Source organism: Gorilla gorilla, chromosome 13 (assembly GCF_029281585.2).
Source record: "Gorilla gorilla gorilla isolate KB3781 chromosome 13, NHGRI_mGorGor1-v2.1_pri, whole genome shotgun sequence".
Taxonomy (NCBI): Eukaryota; Metazoa; Chordata; class Mammalia; order Primates; family Hominidae; genus Gorilla; species Gorilla gorilla.
This window is the reverse complement of record NC_073237.2, coordinates 101,459,575-101,480,705: the sequence shown is the minus strand read 5'-3', so window position 1 is coordinate 101,480,705 and position 21,131 is coordinate 101,459,575. Positions and strand designations below refer to the sequence as shown.

General features: G+C 42.1%; 1 long non-coding RNA gene across 1 annotated transcript in view; it reads left to right on the top strand.

The window, feature by feature from the left end:
- The window catches only part of LOC129524547 (uncharacterized), a 51,039-nt gene extending 30,437 nt beyond the window's left edge, over positions 1 to 20,602 (top strand). The window contains exon 3 of the long non-coding RNA XR_010130313.1: positions 16,110 to 20,602. This is a non-coding gene — a long non-coding RNA (uncharacterized lncRNA). The remainder of the gene's footprint in view (positions 1 to 16,109) is intronic.
- The last annotated feature ends 529 nt before the right edge of the window (positions 20,603 to 21,131 follow it).

Genomic DNA, 21,131 nt, shown 5'->3' with positions numbered 1-21,131 from the left:
TCAGCCTCCTGAGTAGCTGGGATTACAGGCACCCGCCACCACGCCCAGCTAATTTTTGTATTTTTAGTAGACACGCGGTTTTGCCATGTTGGACAAGCTGGTCTCAAACTCCTGACCTCAGGTGATAAGCCTGCCGCGGCCTGCCAAAGTTTTGGGATTACAGGTGTGAGCCATCGCGTCTGACCTCAGTGGATTTTTTTTTTTTTGGAGACCGAGTCTCGCTCTGTCACCCAGGCTGGAGTGCAATGGTGTGACCTCAGCTCACTACAACCTCTGCCTTCTGGGCTCAAGCGATTCTCCTGCCTCAGCTTCCCAAGTAGCTGGGATTACAGGTGTCTGCCACAACGCCTGGCTAATTTTTGTATTTTTAGTAGAGATGGGGTTTCACCATGTGGGCCAGGCTGGTCTTGAACTCCTGACCTCAGGTGATCCACCCGCCTAGGCCTCCCAAAGTGCTGAGATTACAGGCATGAGCCATCGTGCCCGGCCAGTGGATTTTTAAAATGTATCCTATCCAGAAATGAACAGTTGGAGGGTGGTACAATAAGACAGAGAAATGAGTGAGGAGGTTAATAGAGCAATCAAGATGGAGATAGTGAAAGCCTGAGGAAAATGTAATGGCAATGAGGATTGAGAGAAGGACCCTAATCTAGAGATATTTATAAAGTAGAATTTACTGGACTTGGTGATTGATTCGTTTGTTGAAAAAATTGTTAGAAAAAAGTATCAAGGATGACCCCGAGTTTCTGTCCTTGGTAACAGCTTGGATCCTATGAAAAACAGGAGGAAGAATAGGTTTGTTTTTAGAGAGGAAAGGGAGATTATCAGTTCCCTGAGTTTCAGTAGCCTATGGAACATCAGAAGAGATACCTACCAGGCTGCTACTGGATGGATTATGCTCACTATAGACCTAGATCTCTAACATGGAGACTGTGGCTTGGAAGTAAAAAGTCTACAGATGATCTTTCAGATGTGAGTGTAGAGGTGCTCTTATAGGGAGAGTATGTAGAAGAGGGTGGAGGATAAAACCATGAAAAATGCTAACATCAGTGAGGTAGATACGGAAAAGAGTTGCTCTTGAAGGAAGAGTTGAAGATGTAGGAAGAAAATTGGGAGATAAAAAATTATTACAGAAATTCTTATAATGGAAATACTTATTCTTTTTTTTTTTTCCTTTTTTTGAGAGGGAGTCTTGCTCTGTCGCCCAGGCTGGAGTGCAGTGATGGAATCTCGACCCAGTGCAACCTCCGCCTCCTGGGTTCAAGCAATTCTCCTGCCTCAGCCTACTGACAAGCTGGGATTACAGGCGCGCACCACCGTGCCCGGCTAATTTTTGTATTTTAGTAGAGATGGGGTTTCACCTTGTTGGCCAGGCTGATCTCGAACTCCTGACCTCAAGTGATCTGCCCACCTTGGCCCCCTAAAGTGCTGGGATTACAGGCGTGAGCCACCACGACCGCCTGGAAATAATTATTCTTCACTGCATTTGCATGAGCTCTTCCACATTTCCCAGTTCCCCTTCTAGAAGGTAGGGTCAAGTGGCTAGTTCTGGCAATGTGCTCTGAGTAGAAGGGGTATGTGTCTTTTCTGCATAGAAGCATTTAAGAGCTGGTGCGTGACGCTACAGTTATATCTTCCTCTGTCTTAGCAACCACAGAGGCCTTTTTTTTTTTTTTTTTGAGACAGAATCTTGCTCTGTCGCGCAGACTGGAGTGCAGTGGCGTAATCTCGGCTCACTGCAAGCTCCGCCTCCCAGGTTCATGTCATTCTCCTGCCTCAGCCTCCCGAGTAGCTGAGACTACAGGCGCCCGCCACCACGCCTGGCTAATTTTTTTTTATTTTTAGTTGAGACTGGGTTTCACTGTGTTAGCCAGGATGATCTCGATCTCCTGACCTCGTGATCCGCCCACCTCAGCCTCCCAAAGTGCTGGGATTACAGGCGTGAGCCACCGCGCCTGGCCCAGAGGCCTGTTTTTGACTTGACAGAGCCGCAAGATGGAAGTAACCTGGATCATGGAGTAACCACATGGAAAGCCCTAGGCCATTCACTTTTGCATGAGTGAGAAGTAAATGTTTGTTGTGCTAAGCCACTGAGATTGGGGGTTAATTTGTTACTGCTACATAATTTGGTCTACCCTGACCAATATCATCAATGGAGGAGAGTTTCAAGAAAGGGAAGGCCAAATATGACAAAGAAATAAAGTAAAAACGATCAATTAGTGACTAATAGTGGATTTAGAAATTAGGACATGAGAAGCAAGGTGGGAGGGGATTTTATTGTGAGAAGTCAAGGATTGAACAGGAGGAAGGACAGTGGGAAGAGTGAATGCAGATGGATCCTTTGGAAAGTTTGTATAAGAAGTGAAGAACAAGAAGCAGTCACTGGAGGGGGACAAGGGAACATGTGGTAAACAAATTTGCTTTTATCTTTAAGAAGGATGTTTATAGGCTTTTGGGGAAAGGGAGTAGAGAGTGAGACACTGAAGATATAGAAAAAGAAGAAGGCCAAGTGTGGTGGCTCTCGCCTGTAATCCCAGCACTTTGGGAGGCCAAGGCATGTGGATCACTTGAGGTCAGGAGTTCATGTCTAGCCTGGCCAACATGGCGAAACCCCATCTCTACTAAAAATACAAAAATTAGCCAGGCGTGGTGGCAGGTGCCTGTAATTCCAGCTACTCAGGAGGCTGAGGCAGGGAGAATTGCTTGAACCCAGGAGGTGGAGGTTGCAGTGAGCCAAGATCGTGCCACTGCACTCTTGCCTGGGCAACAGAGCAAGACACCATCTCAAAAAAAAAAAAAAAAAAAAAAAGACAACGAAGATAACAGAGAAGGCAATGTTCCTGGGGATTTAGCAACCATAACTTCACTGGGACCAAGGCATGTGCAGAAGAACCACCCTGTCAATCCAACGCCCAAATAAATGTTTGTTTCTTTTCACTCAGTTCACAAGATGTTAGGAGGCTCCCTCAACCATAACCCATGGACTTTTAATGGACAGCAACAATGCTTTGAGAGGCCATACTTGGCATACTCCTATGACTCAAAATATGAGCGAGTGCACCTGCGGTTTTACCCAGGCCATTGTCCCTTTGGTGGTAGAGAATTTGGTGAAAAGAGTGAGGGCTGAGCATTCTGGAAGCAGGCTACAGAGGGGTACACAGTGAACTGTACTGTCTCAAAATTTACAGGTTGAAATCCTAACCCCAAGTACCTCAGAATGCAACCATAATTGAAGATAGGGTTTTTGTTTGTTTGTTTGTTTGTTTGTTTGTTTGAGACAGGGTCTCACTCTGTTGCCCAGGCTGGAGTGCAGTGGCATGATCATGGCTCAATTGCAGCCTCAACCCCTTCTGGCTTAAGCTATCCTCCCACCTCAGCCTCCCAAGTAATTGTGATTACAGGTGGGCACCACCACACCTGGTGAATTTTTAAATTTTTTGTAGAGGCTTGCTCTCCCTATGTTGTCCAGGCTGGTCTCAAACTCCTGTCTTGGCCTCTCACAGTGTTGGGATTATAGGTAATGAGCCAATAGTCAGCCAGAGAGAGAATTTTTAAAAAGGTAATTACATTAAAATAAGGTCATTATGGTGGGCCCTAATCCAATGTGACTGGTATCCTTATGAGAATAGGAAATGTGGACACAGACACATAAAGAGAAAAGAGTATGTGAAGGCACAGGGAGAAGCCATCTACAAGCTGAGGAGAAAGGCCTGGAACAGATCCCTCCCTCATCGCCCTCACAAGGAACCAACCCTGCTGACACCTTGATCTCAGCTGTCTAGCCTCCAAGACTGTGAGAAAATAAATTTTTGTTGTCTAGGTCATCCAATCTGTGTTCCTTTGTCATAGAAGCCCTAGAAAACTAACACAGTGGGTTTGAATTCCAGTTCATCGACATCTCAGCTCTTCCATCTTGGGTAAAGTATATAACCTCTCTATGTCTCCCTTTCCTTATCTGTAAGTCAGAGATAGTAATCAAAGCCTAAAGTCAGGTCTCAATAAATGTTAGCTTCCATTATTATTATTACTATTGGTAATTGTTTTTAGCTTTATGATATAGTTTCAGTACAGTAAAACTTAAATGGCTCCAAATTATTTTATTGTTATTATTGTTTTTAAATTTTTTTGCGACAAGGTCTCACTCTGTCACCCAGGCTGGAGTGCAGTTGTGTGATCATGGCTCACTGCAGTGTCAACCTCCTGGGCTCAAGCCATCTTCCTGCCTCAGCCTCCCGAGTAGCTGGAACTACAGGTGCACACTACCACGCCTCAGTAATTTTTGTATTTTTTGTAGAGTTGGGGTTTTGCCATGTTTCTCAGGCTGATCTCAAACTCTAGGGCTCAAGTGATCCAACTGCACTGGCCTCCCAAAGTGCTGGGGTTACAGGCATGAGCCATTGTGCCAGGCCCAAATTGTTTTATTAATTCCACTCTGTCTCAATCATAATCATGAATGTAGCCATGCCTGCAGGAGTAACTCACAGCACTCTCTCATGCATCTGCAGTAGAAAATGTGTTTTAATGAAGAACCTTAAGCAGGTCCTTTCAGAGAGAGCCATGTGGCAGGGGCTGGATCCTTGAGATCAAGCATCAATCTAAGGAGCGGCATCTTGCTTCCTCCACTCTGGACCTTTTCCTGATTCTTTTCAGAGCTGAGAAGCCAAAGCTTCCTCACAAGCAGAACACATCCCCACATCCAAAATATGCCTTCTGGTGAAACAGACTTCATATGCCTGCTGGCCACGTTTTGAAGGTAGCCCACTTACCTGTTGGGTTTGTTGTTACTTGGTTTTGTATTTTACCTTTTTCTTGAGAATCTGAAATAGATACAGAAGTGGACAAAATCATTTTAAGAACCCCAGGTGTTACTCATGAGACCATGAACAAGGCTGCCCACCCATCCCCACCGCCCATGTTCTTCTTGAACATTCCAGACATTATATAATTTCACCATTAATATTTAAGAATCAATCTTTTAAAGATATAGATTACTATTATTATTATTTTTTGAGACAGAGTGTCACTCTTGTTGCCCAGGCTGGAGTGCAATGGCATGATCTCGGTTCACTGTAACCTCCGCATCCTGGGTTCAAGTGATTCTCCTGCCTCAGCCTCCCGAGTAGCTGGGATTACAGGCATGTACCACCACGCCTGGCTGATTTTCTATTTTTAGTAGAGACGGGGGTTTCTCCATTTTGATTAGGCTGGCCTCGAACTCCCAACCTCGGGTGATCCGCCTGCCTCGGCCTCCCAAAGTGCTGGGATTATAGGTGTGAGGCACTGCACCTGGCCAACACTGGCAAGATTATTTTTATTTAAAAATAGTACCATTAGGCTGGATGCGGTGGCTCATGCCTGTAATCCCAGCACTTTGAGAGACCAAGGTGGTCAGATCACCTAAGGTCAGGAGTTTGAGACCAACCTGGCCAACATAGTGAGACTCCATCTCTACTAAAAATACAAAAATTAGCTGGGCATGGTGGCCTGTAATCCCAGCTACTTGGGAGGCTGAGGCACGAGAATTGCTCGGGAGGCGTAGGCTGTAGTGAGCCGAGATTGTGCACTCCAGCCTGGGTGACAGAGCAAGACTGTATCTCAAAAAAAAAAAAAAAAAAAAAAAAGTACCATTATTGAGTGGATAAAGAAAATGTGGTGTATATACACCATGGAATACTTCTCAGCCATAAAAAAATAAAACAATGTCTTTTGCAGCAACTTTGATGGAGCTGGAGGTCATTATTCTAAATGAAATAACTCAGGAATGGAAAATCAAATACTGTATGTTCTCACTTATAAGTGGGAGCTAAGCTATGGGTACGCAGAGGCATCCAGAGTGATGTAATGGACTATGGAGACTCAGAAGGAGAAGGGTGTAAGGGCACAAAGGATGAAAAAAAACTACCTATTGGGTCTAATGTACACTACACAGGTGATGGGTGCACTAAAATCTCAGACTTCACCACTACACAATTCATCCATGTACTCAAAAACCACTAGTACCCCCAAAGCTATTGAAATAAAAAAAATTTTTAAATAAGACCACTATTACATGACCCAAATAATTAACAATATCATATTATTCATAATATCATAATATTCAGCCAGTGTTTAAATTTCCTTTCGCTTAAACTCATTATATTTTATTTTATGTATTTATTTATTTTGAGATAGGGTCTTATTCTGTTGCCCAGGCTGGAGTACAGTGGTGCAATCACCACTTGCTGCAGCCCCTCGACCTTCCCAGGCTCAGACTCTCCCACCTCAGCCTTCCGTGTAGCTGGGACTACAGTTGCACGCTACCATTCCCGGCAAATTTTTGTGTTTTTTGTAGAGACAAGGTTTGACCATGCTGCCCAGGTCTAGAACTCATGGGCTAAAGGGATCCCCTTGCTTCACCCTCCCGAAGCCTCATTATTTTTTACATGATTTGTTACCACACCACCCCCAGCCTCATTATTTTTTACATAATTTGTTTGAAGGAAGATTGAAATAATTTTCATTGTTTAAATATGATTCACACATTGCAGTCAGTCAATATGTCTTTTTTTTGTTTGTTTTGAGACGAATCTAGCTCTGTCGCCTAGGTTGGAGTGCAGTGGCATGATCTTGGCTCACTGCAACCTCTGCCTCCCAGGTTCAAGCATTTCTGCCTCAGCCTCCAGAGTAGCTGGGATTACAGGCACCCACCACCACGCCCAGCTAATTTTTGTATTTTTAGTAGAGACGGGGTTTCACTGTGTTAGCCAGGATGGTCTCAAACTCCTGACCTTGTGATAGGCCCACATCTGCCTCCCAAAGTGCTGGGATTACAACCATGAGCCACCATGCCCAGCCAGTCAATATATCTTTTAGGTCTCTTTTAATCTATAGATTTCTCTGTATTTGTTGAGGAAACCTGATTCTGTTCAGTAGTTTCCCACAGTCTGGAGTTTTTGCATTCATCCCTGTAGTGGTATTTAACATGTTCCTTTGTTCCTTGCATTTCCTGTTCATTGGTAGTTAAAACTAGAGTCTATATCAGACCCAGGTTCAATTTTTTAGCCAGACTACTTCGTAAGTGGTGTTGTATTCTTCCATCAGGGGCATATAATATCTGGTGGTCTTTCTCCTGCTTGTTTTTCATTCATCCTTTCTCATATTTTCATATCTCACCTTTATGATTCCTGGAAAGGGGGCTGGGAGGTTGTGGGTCTGGCGGAGGGATTGCCAGCCTTTCTGCCTGCTCCTGTCATATTGCGTTGCTCTATTCCCTTGTTATTGGTCTATGCCATCAACATGGCTTTCCACTCCTATGGGGCATGATGGTGCTGCTAATGCCCTTCCCAGAGCTAAGGGGGGAACAGACATGTTGAAAAAACTTTAGAGGTTAACATTTTTTATTGCTTTTCTTCTTCCATGCTAGGGAACGCCAAGTCTGAGCCCTGCTGGCTTGTTATTGGTTCAGATGGCAAACAGCTATCAAGCAGGGAAGGGTCTGCTGGATAGGAAAGTAGCTGATGTACTTCCTTCCTGATCCATGCAGAATAGGAACGTAATTTCCAACTATTATTTGGTGCCCAAACTTCAAATTTAATGCTTCAGGCCTAAAGTCCAAACATAGTTGAACGCCATAAGAATGTTCCAGATTCCCTAGAGTTCGGTCAACATGGGACTGACATATGTGAAGGATTTGCCTAGCCATATATTGCCCACAGCAATATTGAATCCTTGCTCAAATTCCAGGCTAGCGTGTTGATTAGAAGTCTAGAAAAGAGAAAAAAAATGTCGTCAGTCATTACAGCCAGCCTTTCTACAAAATAATCTTTTTTTTTTTTAAAGATTCAGTAACACAGAGTATTTGTTTCTATTTGACCTCAATTTCTTCATCAACTAATTTTACCTCGTTGAATCCTAAGTGTAGCAGATTCTGTTGACACCTAGCCCTGTATCACTCTGGCCCACCTTTGAGTTCGCATGCAGCTTGAGTGGGTCAGCTCCTGGCCACATGGACAGGTGCCTACCTTATGTGCTTGTGGCTCCCTACTCTTCGCCCAGAGGGTTTGCTCCTGTTCTACCAGAAATTATCAGACTACTCAGGACATTGTGGAGGTACTGGGAACTTAAGATCCCCAGGTGCAACCCTTGACCCCTGAGAAATGAGAGTCAGTGGACACATCCCTCAGCTTCCCCATCCCTTGGCAGGATAATCCTGCGGCATGTCCTCCATGGAGCTTCAGAGGGTTCCCTGTAGGATTTATTGGTATTGGACTTTCCTGCTCACTGATGCAACTTTGAACTTTTGTTCCTTTTCAGTCTTCCTTTCTCCACTATTTCACTTAAGTTTCCTGCAATCACTTCCCAAATAAGCCACCTAAACCCAATTTATTATGTCAGAGCCTGCTTTTGGGACAACACAAACTAGTCAGGAAATAATTTTGTAAGTGACCTCAAAACGCTTTGGAACAAGTGAGTGTAAATAACTAAATATTGAGCATTATGTGCTGGATACATCCACATGTGAGTCATCTCTAATCCTATGAGTGAGCTATTGATATCTCCACTTTTTTTAGATGAGAAAACTGGAAATATGAGACATGCAAATAAATTGCCCAAGAACACATAACCCGTAAGAACGGAGATGCAAATCCATAAAGACCAGCAACATTGTCTTGGCTCTTGTTCTCCATTATGTTTTTGGTGGAAGATTTTCTCTAATAGCTGGCAGGTTTCTGTCTTTCATTCTTCCTTTTTTGAATTGTTCTATTTGCTTATCTATATTTTGAATGGGTGAATTTCCTGCCAGTTGAACTTCAAGTTGTAAGTAAAAAGGCCTATCTTGATGTGGTCTCCTAGCAACAATTTATGAAGCACTTTAAAGCAATTATTCTTCTCAAGCACGTCTCCAAATGTTGAAGCATGTTCATTCACTTCGATCATTAAAATCTCCAAGAACGTTCATTCTGTAGCACACAGTTCTGGTAATTATAAGCTCATCAACAGGTTGCTTAGTGAGCGGAGAGCAAGGACAAACCCCACTCTCCCCAGGAGCTGAGCACTTTGTTTCCAGCCTAGCACGGCAGGGCAGGGCAGATCCACTGCTGCCCAAATGAGTCTTAGTTGATTTGTGGAGTGGTGAAGGGGGAAGAATATTTAAACCCCAAATAGCTCTCTGTAAAATGTGGAGTCCATGGCAACACACACAGTCCTAGGGAGGATTTGAATATCTAAGGCCTGAGTCTGCCATTCAGTTTTCTGCGCCTCTTCCTCTGGACCCTTCCCTCAGCCCACCCTAGATCTGGAGACTCAACATCAGGCAGAGGCCTCATCTCGCCTCCCATGGGTCCTCAAACATGTAGTTCTGCCCAAATTAGCCATTGGCCCTTCAATTTGTCTTTCTTTCCTTGTCTTTTTCTAAGAATTCTCTTTTATTTTTATCTTCCTTTGAGTGTTTTAGGACACAAGTCTGGAAGGGGATCTGGATTGCTGGCAGTCACCCTGTAGGTTCAGCAAATAGGAATGTCCATTTGGCAAGCTAGAGAGTTGTCCATCTGGGCTATGGTTGTGAAACCATCAAGCCTGACTCCAACTCCACTGGAGAGGAAATTACAATCAGGATGGTGCCTTGGACAAAAATTAAGCACTCCTGGGATGTTTTAGATCTAAGAAAGGGGAAGGTTGACTTTCCTACTAATCCAGGAAGCTGTTTTTTTAAAAAAACTCTTTATTTTGAAACATTTTAATTCACAAAAGAGTTTTTCTATACCTCTCACCTGCTTTCCCTAAGGTTAACATCTTATGTAACTGTAGCACACTTATGAAAATTAAGAATCAGTTGTATTGATAGTGTTCTTATGAAGGGAAATTGTACGAATCCCAGGATAGTAAAGGCGAGATGCATGCACACACACACACGCACACACACACACACACACACACACCAGATAAACATATACAATATACAGACACATACACACCAGAAACACACACAACATGCATACAGATATTCACACAAATACAGATACATACACAACATAATACAGATATACACAACACACAGACACACACACACATCAGACACACACAACATACAATACACAGATATACTTAAAACATAATACAGATATACACAACATACAGACACACACACATCAGACACACACAACATACAATACACAGATATACTTAGAACATAATACAGATATACACAAGATATTCATACATGACATACATATAGATACATACAACATACAGATATACACATGTGCATGCAGCAAGACAAAAATAGACACATGCAACATATGTACAAGCACAAAGTATATACAGATATACATGCAACATACATACATACAGAGATATATGAACACATACAACATATGTACAGAGATACATAGCATACATGCTCTTAAAATTATGGCTCATACTTTATATACTGAGAGTGCTTCTGGGTGGAATTTGAGCTGGTTGATGGAGGCAGAAAAGTGCTGAGAGAGAACTAAGGAACAATGGTGACGAAGCAGTCAGGGCATGAGGTCAAGAATGACTCTCTCTACCTGGAAATTGTTATTTCTTTGTGGAAATGGGGCTGCCATCTACCATAGTAATAGTTTGGATTGCAAAATCTGACCCACCAAACAGGTCAGGGGAGACTTGTTCAGATAAACTTTAGATATAAACTGTTCTGCCCCATTGCACCAGTCAGGGTAGGGTAGGTACAGCCAGCCCAAATTTCCTGGGTTCCCATTCAGGAACAGGAGCAGAAAGGAGAGATGTTTCATCCTGAGACTTGGCTAAAATGACATAAGCATTTATTATCTCTTGTAGTTTCTGTAGGTCAAGAATTTGGGAGCAGCTTAGCTGGAAGGTTCTCGCTCAAGGTGACTCAGGAAATTCAGTCAAAATGTTGGCCAGGACTACAGTCATAGGAAGATCTGACTGGAGCCAGGCAATTTGCTTCCAACACAGCTCACATACATGAATGGCAAGTTGATGCAGCCTGTTGGCAGGTCGGGGCTCAGTTCCTTACCACATGGGTCTTTCTGTAGGGATCCTGGGTGTTCTCCTTGGCATGGTGGCTGACTCCCCCAGAGCGAATGATCTAAGAGAGCAACGCAGAAGCCTCAATGTCTTTTATGACCTAGCTTTGGAAGCCACACTTTGTCGTTTCTGCAGTGTCCTATTAGCTAACAGGTCAGCCCTATTTAGTGTGGGAGGGGACTATCCAAGGGTGTGAATATCAGGGGGCCATCTTGGAAGCTAACTACCACATGATCTTTTTTTTCTGATGATTTCATTCCAATTTAATAAAGCACTTTTAGACTAAACCTCAAGGTATAGTCAAATATAGTCAAACTTGGTTTCAAAACCAAGTTGGTGAAGTTGGTGAAAGCTAAAGTTAGGTCTCCTAGATAAGATGATATTTGAGTTGGGAACTGAAGGAAATATAAGAGTTATGGAGAGAGTGGTGAGAGATGAGGTTAGAGAGGTGTGTGTGTGCACGTGCGTGCCTTGTAGGCCATTGTAAGGACTTGTGTATTTTATTATTTCCATAATTTGAGGAGCCTTGCAGGTAATATATCCCTGAGTGCTTTTGTCTTCTTCTTCCTCTTTTCCCTCTTATGTGTGGAGTTCAGATGACATGTGGGATTTTGGTGAGTTGTGAAGGAAGGAGGCCAGGACATTTGAAACAGAAATGGAAAATTTGTTTGATAGAAGTCACTGTTGGCCAGGCCTAGTGGCTCATGTCTGTAATCCCAGCACTTTGGGAGGCTGAGGCGGGTGGATCACTTTAGGTCAGGAGTTGGAGACCAGCCTGGCCAGCATGGTGAAACCCCATCTCTACTAAAAATACAAAAAAATTAGCCGGGCATGGTGGCACGTGCCTGTAGTCCCAGCTCTCTGAGAGGCTGAGCCAGGAGAATGGCTTGAACCCAGAAGGTGGAGGTTGCAGTGAGCCAAGATCATGCCACTGCACTCCAGCCTAGGCGACAGAGCAAGACTCTGTCCCCACCCCAAAAAAAATAGAAGTCACTGTTTTGCCATGAACAAACTGTGCGTGTGTGGTTGTGTGTGACAGAGAGAGAGACAGAGAGAAACGGAGACAGATATAAAGGGATTCAAGAGAGCAATATGGATTGGTAAAGCCTGTAACAATATTCTTTTCTTTTTAAAAGTTATTTTAACAAATTTGTACTTTAAAATTTTCCTGATTATCCAAGTAATATATGTTCATTAAGATAAGGCAAGAATCATGCATGATGTCATCACCCAGAGGCAATAAAATGCTTTGACATTTTCTAGATCCTTTTCCTGGGCATGTCTTCTTCCTTAAGTTGAGGTTATATTCCTTCTGTAATTTTGCATTCAGCTTTTCATATGCATTTTATTGAATTATTTAATAGCTTTTAATAACCATTAGAGAAAAAAATGTGCATATGTTTCTTCTCTTGGTTTACATGCTTGCTGTAAAAAAAAAAAAACAAAACAAAACCCACTGAATATAATTGTATTAGAGAGAAAGGAAAAGTACACCCAAATATTACTTCCTAAACCACTGTTGATGGTATAGTTTAATATCCTTCCAGACATATTTTTCTGTGTATTTGTAAGTGCATGTAGATAACACTTATAAATAAGTATTTGGAAATGTTCTATAATTTATTTTACTTCAGTATCACTATTATTAATGTTTTCCATGTCAGTGAGTAGTACTGCATCCTTTAAACATCTTATTTTTTTCTGATTACAAAAGTAAGAAATGCTTTTTCTAAGTATTTTTTATGGTTGTGTAATATTCCATCATATAGAGATATACCATTATTTGGGTAATGGTTACCCTGTTATTTCCATTTTTGTTATTATGAACAATCCCATGAGAACCACCTTTGTAATCCCCCCTGCATTTCTGATTATTTTGTCTGGTTCAATTCTGAGTATTAGAATTTCCAAGTCAGGATTTAACAACTCTATAGTACATATTTGCTATTTGTTTCTCCATCATTCTATGCATTGTGAAAACAGTAAAAACTCTCAATTATTTTTTCTTAAAAATATTTAACAAATCCCACTGTAATAATGTAAAATTTAAAATTTGAAAAGAAATCATATATAATCTCTCCACCATAATAAATCAACTTTTTTTAAAATATTCTCTTTTGATCCTTTTTTATGTACACGCCTATATATACCTTTAGACCAGAAGTCAACAAACTTTTTCTTTTTTTTTTTTTTGAGATGGAGTTTCGCTCTTATTGCCCAGGCTGGACTACAATGGCCCAATCTTGGCTCACTGCAACCTCTGCCTCCTGGATTCAAGCGATTCTCCTGCTGCAGCCTCCCCCGAGTAGCTGGGATTACAGGCATGTGCCACCATGCCTGGCTAACTTTGTATTTTTAGTAGAAACAGGGTTTCTCCACGTTAGTCAGGCTGGTCTCCAACTCCTAACCTCAGGTGATCCGCCCACCTCAGCCTCCTAAAGTGCTGGGATTACAGGCGTGAGCCACCACGCCTGGCCAGACTTTTTCTTTAAGAAGCAGATATTAATATTGTAGGCTTTGTGTGCCACATGGTCTCTATTAAAACTGCGCAACCCTGCCATTGTATCATGAAAGCAACCATAAACAACATGTAAATATGAGAACGCCATAAAATTTTATTCACAAAACCAGGTGGCTGGCCTGTGTTTCTGGAGCTATTTTAGGCAATTGTTCTTTATAATCAGTTGAAACTATTTGATCATTCATAAACTGAACTAACTTTCTGAGTCTCTTTTATTTGTAACTGTAATTAATTTTTTAAATTACTGTTATTTTCCCCAGATCTTGTTAACCACACTAGATTCATAGAGCTGAAGTTCTTACACTAATTTGTTTTTAGTAAAGCAATACATTCAATGCATTTACTGATTATAAAGATACAGAATATTTCCTTACTGTGGGCTTCAAGGATGGCTTTTTTTTTTTTTTTCTTTGAGACAGTCTTGTACTACCTCCCAGGCTGGAGTGTAGTGGCACGATCTTGGCTCACTACAACCTCTACCTCCCGGTTCAAGTGATTCTCCTGCCTCAGCCTCTCGAGTAGCTGGGATTACAGGTGCCTGCCACCATGCCCAGCTAATTTTTGTATTTTTAGTAGAGATGGGGTTTCACCATGTTGGCCAGGCTGGTCTCAAACTCGTGACCTCACGTGATCTGTGTGCCTCGGTCTCCTGAAGTGCTGGGATTACAGGCATGAGCCACTGCACTCAGCCAAGGATGACTTTTAAAAGAAAGATGTTTAGGCCTGGGTGCAGTGGCTCACACCTGTAATCCCAGCACTTTGGGAGGCAGAGGCGGGCAGATCACCTGAGGTCAGGAGTTCCAGACCAGCCTGGCCAACATGGTGAAACCCTGTCTCTACTGAAAATACAAAAATTAACTGGGCATGGTGGCGGTGCCTGTAATTCCAGCTACTCAGGAGGCTGAGGCAGGAGAATCGCTTGAATCCAGGAGACGGAGGTTGCAGTGAGCTGAAATTGGCCACTGCACTCCAGCCTGGGTGACAGAGCAAGACCCTATCTCAAAAAACAAAATAAATTAATTAAATTAAAAAATTAAAATTAAAGAAAGATATTTAGCTGTAACTCCACCACATAGCAAAAGAGTTATGATCTTTTAATGCCTTGATCAATGAACATGCTCTTTGATGATTCTATTAAGGGAAAAGATGATAAAACAAGAGTAATTTTGAAAAAAAGATCACCTCTGTTTCCACTAAACTGATGTATTTCTAGTGCTTGTCCACCTGCAAATGTGCCTTTATATGGCTGTAATAATATGTGCCTATCCTTATAAAGTATTTTTTACATTTACTGTAATGAAGACATATTTTCAGCTATTCTGTAGTTTTGATCTTCTGCAGGAATTTCAAAATGCAGCTACCCTATTCAGTGTATCTTCCTCCCTATCATTCTAAAGCAGTTTAATCTAATTAAATATTTATTTGTACATTTTCACTTTTTACTATGAAAAATTTTAAACACACAGAAAAGTTGAAAGAAGAGGATAATGAACATATACATACTAACCACCTAGATTCAGCAATGAATAACATTTTGCCAGGTTTTACATATATACACACGCATAGTTTTTTCTCAATCATTTGCAATTAAACAGCAGACATCATGATATTTCACTCCTAAATACTTTAGCACCTAACAATAAAACTGTTTTCCTGAATAACCACAATACTATTGTCATAACTTAAAACAACAAATAATAATTCCCAAATATCACCTAACATCCAGTTCATATTCACATTTCCTCAGTTGTTTCCAAAATGATCTTGGTTCTTTTTTTTTTTGAGATGGAGTTTCGCTCTTGTCGCCTGCCCAGGCTGGAGTGCAATGGTGCGATCTCTGCTCAGTGCAACATCTGCCTCCTGGGTTCAAGCAATTCTCCAGTCTCAGTCTCCTGAGTAGCTGGGATTACAGGCACCCCCCACCAGGCCAGTCTAATTTTTGTACTTTTAGTAGAGACAGAGTTTCACCATGTTGGCCAGGCTGGTCTGGAACTCCTGACCTCAGGTGATCTGCCCACCTCAGACTCCCAGAGTGTTGGGATTATGGGTGTGAACCACTGTGCCTGGCCCACAAAATGATTTATACAGTTGGCACCCTTGGAGCAAGGATCCAATTAAGGTTCATGCATTACATTCAGTTGTCTCTTCAATCTCTTTTAAGAGAAAACAGTTCCCTGACTTTTTTTTTCCCCCTATAACATTGACTTTTGTAGAGAGCAGGACAATTGTCTTTTTTTCATAGCCTGGGTTTGTCTGATTGTTTCATCATGGTATCATTTAAGCTATTTATTGTATACTGTAGACTAAGTATAAAAGTGAAAGAGATTGAGGTTAAACCTAAAATAATAAAAATATTTTACCATTCACTCCTATCAACTTTGACTCATTAATATTCTTCTAAGATATCTAAAATTAAAACATGTTACAGGTGGCATAGTAGACAAGATCTGCTTTCGAATCAGAGGTTTTATAGCTAGAGATCCTGGGAAAATAATTTAATTTCTTTGAGCCTCAGTCTCCGCATATGTGAAAAAGGTATGGTCGGTGCTCATAAATGTTTGCTCTCTTCCCCTAGTCTGTAGCTTCTCATGGATCGTGCAAAGCACCACCAGGACAGACATCTCAAGCACATTTGAAGAGCTCCTGTTTCCTAAGTAAGACAGCAGCAGCAAGACTGCAATCATTTCTGGGAAGGCAGTATCATCATAATGCAATATTAGCTACTGTGATCTTCTATCATTTCCTTCCTGGAGAGTTATGACTGTGGCATTGAAGATTTAAGACCTACAGCCTGAACACTACTTACTACAAATCTCTCACAAAGCTGCTGCAAGAAATCTTGTGGAGGAAAGTCATTGCATAAAAAAATCCTCAACTCCAGGGAGTTGGCCATTTATTTTCCTAGAAAAGGGGCTGTGATGAGAGACACTCCATGCTCCTTTAACTCCATGGAACAGAACCCAACAAAACATTCATCATGGAAAGTTGACTGATGGGCCCAATGAGACTAGCTGGGGAAGGAAGATGGAAAGAGAAGTGCCCCATCCAAGGCCTGCTCCTTTTCCTAGCTGCAGCCCGGAGGGATTTCCTCTTAGCCTGAGTATTGACTTTCCATAGAATCAGCACCACTGAGGGTAAGCTTCCCTGAAGACAAACTCTGTCATTGGAGAGCTCAACCAGGGGTCTAAAACTGGACCCTATGGACTCCACAGATTTATTTAGTCTGCACAGTGTTTAAAAATGTTTTTAGTTAGGGCCAGGTATGGTGGCTCCCACCTGTAATCCCAGCACTTTGAGAGACCGAGGTGGGTGGATCACCTAAGGTCAGGAGTTTGAGACCAGCCTGGCTAACATGGCAAAACCCAGTCTCTACTAAAAATAAAAAAATTAGCTGGGCATGGTGGCTCAGGCCTGTAATCTCAGATACTCGGGAGGCTGAGGCACAAGAATCACTTGAACCTGGGAGGCGGAGGTTGCAGTGAGCCAAGATCGCGCCATTGCACTCCAGCTTGGGTGACAAGAGTGAAACTCCATCTCAAAAAAAAAAAAAAAGTTTTTAGTTAGTTCCCAACATAAAAAATTAACAATTTTGCAAAGAAAGATAAAATCCAGATTTTGGGCTCCCCTAAACAAATTGGGATAGCTGAAAACAGTGGGCCACATTCCTACATTCCCGCCCCTGCTGACAGTATGTGCCTGCTCTAATTTTACTTCCCCTTTTACCCTAACTGCCCTGTAGGGAATGGAGTTTGCAATCCCCATACTAATCCATCACCCTGCAGGTCCATTCCCCTCCTCCCTGACCTCTGTTCTGATAAGGGGTGAGAGAATGAACCCCCATATGTATTGAATGGAAAATACATGTATTGGCCAGGCACAGTGGCTCACACTTGGAATCCCAGCACTTTGGGAGGCCAAGACGGGCAGATCACCTGAGGTCAGGAGTTCAAGACCAGCCTGGCCAATATGGCGAAACCGTGTTTCTACTAAAAATAATTAAAAAACAAAATTAGCCAGACATGATGGCAGGCACCTATAATCCCAACTACTCAGGAGGCTGGGGCAGGAGAATCGTTTGAACCCAGGAGGCGGAGGCTGCAGTGAGCCAAGATTGCACCATGGCACTCCAGCCTGGGCAACAAGACTGAAACTCCATCTCAAAAAAAAATAAAAATAAAAATACATGTATTGATGAGAAAATACAACTGACTAATCCCACCTAAACCATGACCTCATATAAATTCAGAAGATCTTTCTAACATGGCAGGGAGGCAGCCTAGTATAAAGCAAAGAGCACATGCTTTGCGAATGTAAACCAAAAAAAAAAGTTGAAGGCCCTCCTCACCACATGAATGGTCTCCTTCCTTTGCCAGGGCACCCTAAAATTTAACTGGTTGAGGCCATGATGGGTAGTAGGGGTTGGACATGCCTCATTATACCCTTCCAGCAGTAACATCAACACAGACTTTAAGTCTGATAAGAAACATTTACAGTCTATTTTCTCTAAAGCCTGCTATTTGGAGGTATAAAACCTAGGTCTCCACAACCCCTATTGTAACCCAGCCATTTCTTTCTACTGATAATAAGTCTTTCAACCAATTGCCAATCAGAATATGTTTAAATCTTCCTATGAACTAGAAGCACCCCACTCTTTGAGTTTTCCAACTCTTCCAGATTGAACCAATGTAAATGGTTCAATTGATTGATGTGTTATATCTCCCTAAAGTGTATAAAAGGAAGCTGTACCTCAACCATCTTGGGCACGCGTCTTCAGGAACTCCTGAGTCTGTGTCACAGGTGTGTCCTTAACCTTGGCAAAGTAAACTTTCCATTACTTATAATGGCAAAAACTGCAATTACTTTTGCACCAACCTAATAAATGGATTGAGACTTGCCTCAGATACTTATTGGTTTATACCTAGAGGCAGACCTTGGCTCACATCCCATCTCTCCCTTACTCTGGGATATTGTCCAACTTGCTCAGCCTCTTGAAATCTACTTTGCTTACAGCAAAATGGGTATAACGGGATCTTTCACCCAAGCCTTTTGTGAGGACTAAATGTGGTAATGGACATTAAGTGCCAAACCCCTTGAATGTGCCATCTTCTCTCAGCTTCTATAATGTCATGCTGTCAGTTCCCTCCTTTTCTTTTTTTCTTTTTTTTTTTTTTTGAGACAGAGTCTTGCTCTGTTGCCCAGGCTGGAGTGCAGTGGCACGATCTCGGCTCACTGCAAGCTCCGCCTCCCGGGTTCACGCCATTCTCCTGCCTCAGCCTTCCGAGTAGCTGGGACTACAGGCGTCCATCACCGCGCCTGGCTAATTGTTTTTGTATTTTTCGTAGAGACTGGGTTTCACAGTGGTCTCGATCTCCTGACCTCGTGGTCCGCCCGCCTGGGCCTCCCAAAGTGCTGGGATTACAGGTGTGAGCCACCGCGCCCAGCCTAGTTCCCTCCTTTTCATGGCTTCTTTGCTTCATCTTTTCTGTCTCCTTTGAAGGTATGCCTTCCTGGAATATACCATAAATGTCAGTGTTCCTCAGGATTCTATCTTGACCTGACTCCCCCCACCCCACTGCTAGCTTTTCCCTCTGTCTAATGCTGGTACAGATACATAAACTGATAGGTAGATTACAACACAATTCGATTTTCTGTTTTGCTTTTTTTTTTTTTTTGCTTATTATTACATAAACTTTTTTTCATTGCTGCCATACATTCTTCAAAATAAACACTTCGGGGGGCGAGCTGGCCCAGCACTTTGGGAGGCCAAGGAGGTGGATCACTTGAGGTCAGGAGTTCGAGACCAGCCTGACCAACATGGTGAAACCCCCATCTCTACTAAAAATACAAAAATTAGCCGGGTGTTGGGGCAAGCACCTGTAATCTCAACTGCTCGGGAGGCTGAGGCATGAAAATCACTTGAACCCACGAGGCAGAGGTTGCAGTGAGCCAATATAGTACCACTGTACTCCAGCCTGGGCAACAGAGCTGCGAGACCTTGTCTCAAACAAAACAAAACAAAACAAAATAAACACTTCATGGCTGAACAATATGCCATTTCCTGAATAGATTGTAATTTACCTAATCATTTCTCTAATAGTGGACACTTAGGTTGTTCTAATTTTGAAAGGCAGGAATACCAAGAATGTTTTCTTGCACATGGCAGATTATTTCTCAGTATAGGCTCATCCTTTCGAGTATATGGCATCTTTTCTTCTTTCCCTCCTCTCTCTCCTCAGAAGTACTCAAGGCCCCGGAGATACTTGGGCTGTATCCCCACCAATCTCATCTTGAATTGTAGCTCCCATGATTCCCATGTATCCTGGGAGGGACCCAGTGGGAGGTAATTGAATCATGGGGGCAGGTCTTTCCCGTGCTGTTCTAGAGATAGTGAATGAGTCTCACAAGATCTGATGGTTTTATAAAGGGCGGTTCCCCTACACAAGTTCTCTCTTGCCTGCCACTTTGCTCCTCATTTGCTTTCTGCCATGACTGTGAGCCCTCCCCAGCCATGTGCAACTGTGAGTCAATTAAACCTCTTTTCTTAATAAATTACCCAGTCTCTGGTATGTCTGTATTAGCAGTGTGAGACAGACTAATACAGCCCTTATGTGTCCAGAAGTACTGACTTTCTTGGATGATACACCTTAAGTAAAGCCTAATAAAGCTTTAGTGACTGATACATTTTTTAAAATGAAGTAATTATTTATGTGTAATGAGACAAATTATTTATTTCAGAGTGTTATTTGCCTTACTCTCTTCCCCCAGCAAAAGGAGTCCTCAAGTGGCCAGCCACATTTTCTCATTTCTCCTTTCTTCAAAAACTGATGGGATCTTGCTTGATGAAGAGAAGTCACATAACAAGTGAATACAGCAAAGAGAGAGGGAAGGGGAAGGAAATAGCTGTTGGGAATGGAGTGTTGTTGGATGAGCTTTGTGAAGTGTGGGAAGAGAAAGATACTAGAGGAGACCGAGACAAATGGATAGGTGAAGAAACAGAATTTTAGTAAGTGGTGCTGTATGCTATATATGTGGATTTGCCTCAAAGTTTTAAAAAATGGCAAGCAGAAATGGAATTCTTTTTTAATAATCACCTTTGGTTATTGTATAATGTTATTTGATTATAATATAGTTTTGAGATTGATTGACATAGATCTTTGAATTAATAAAAATCACAATATATTTATGTCTGCCTTCTTCTCCAAAGGATTTGTGGCAGCTTCCAAAAATATACAGTATACTACAGTAAACAATTAAGTAGGGAAATCTGAGCAAACAGAAAAAAACAAAGGGTAGCCAGATTACAATAAAGTAGCAAAGAGTAGCAAATTATAGTAAAGCCAGAGATAAGGTCAGCATACAAAACTTTGAGGTCCTACGCATTGTTAAAGATGGGCCACCAACTTAAAATTGAGCTTCCTAAAATGAACACAAAGAGGCCTTATTCACAGTGTACGTGAAATAAAGTCAAATTCCTAGAACTGAGAATGAAGAGAAACTTCTCTTGCGTAATCCTCCAGAAAATACTTTGTGACAGCCTTTGACAACATGTCTATAAAAGGCTCCCAAACAAAATTTTTTTATGGTCTCTTAAAAATGA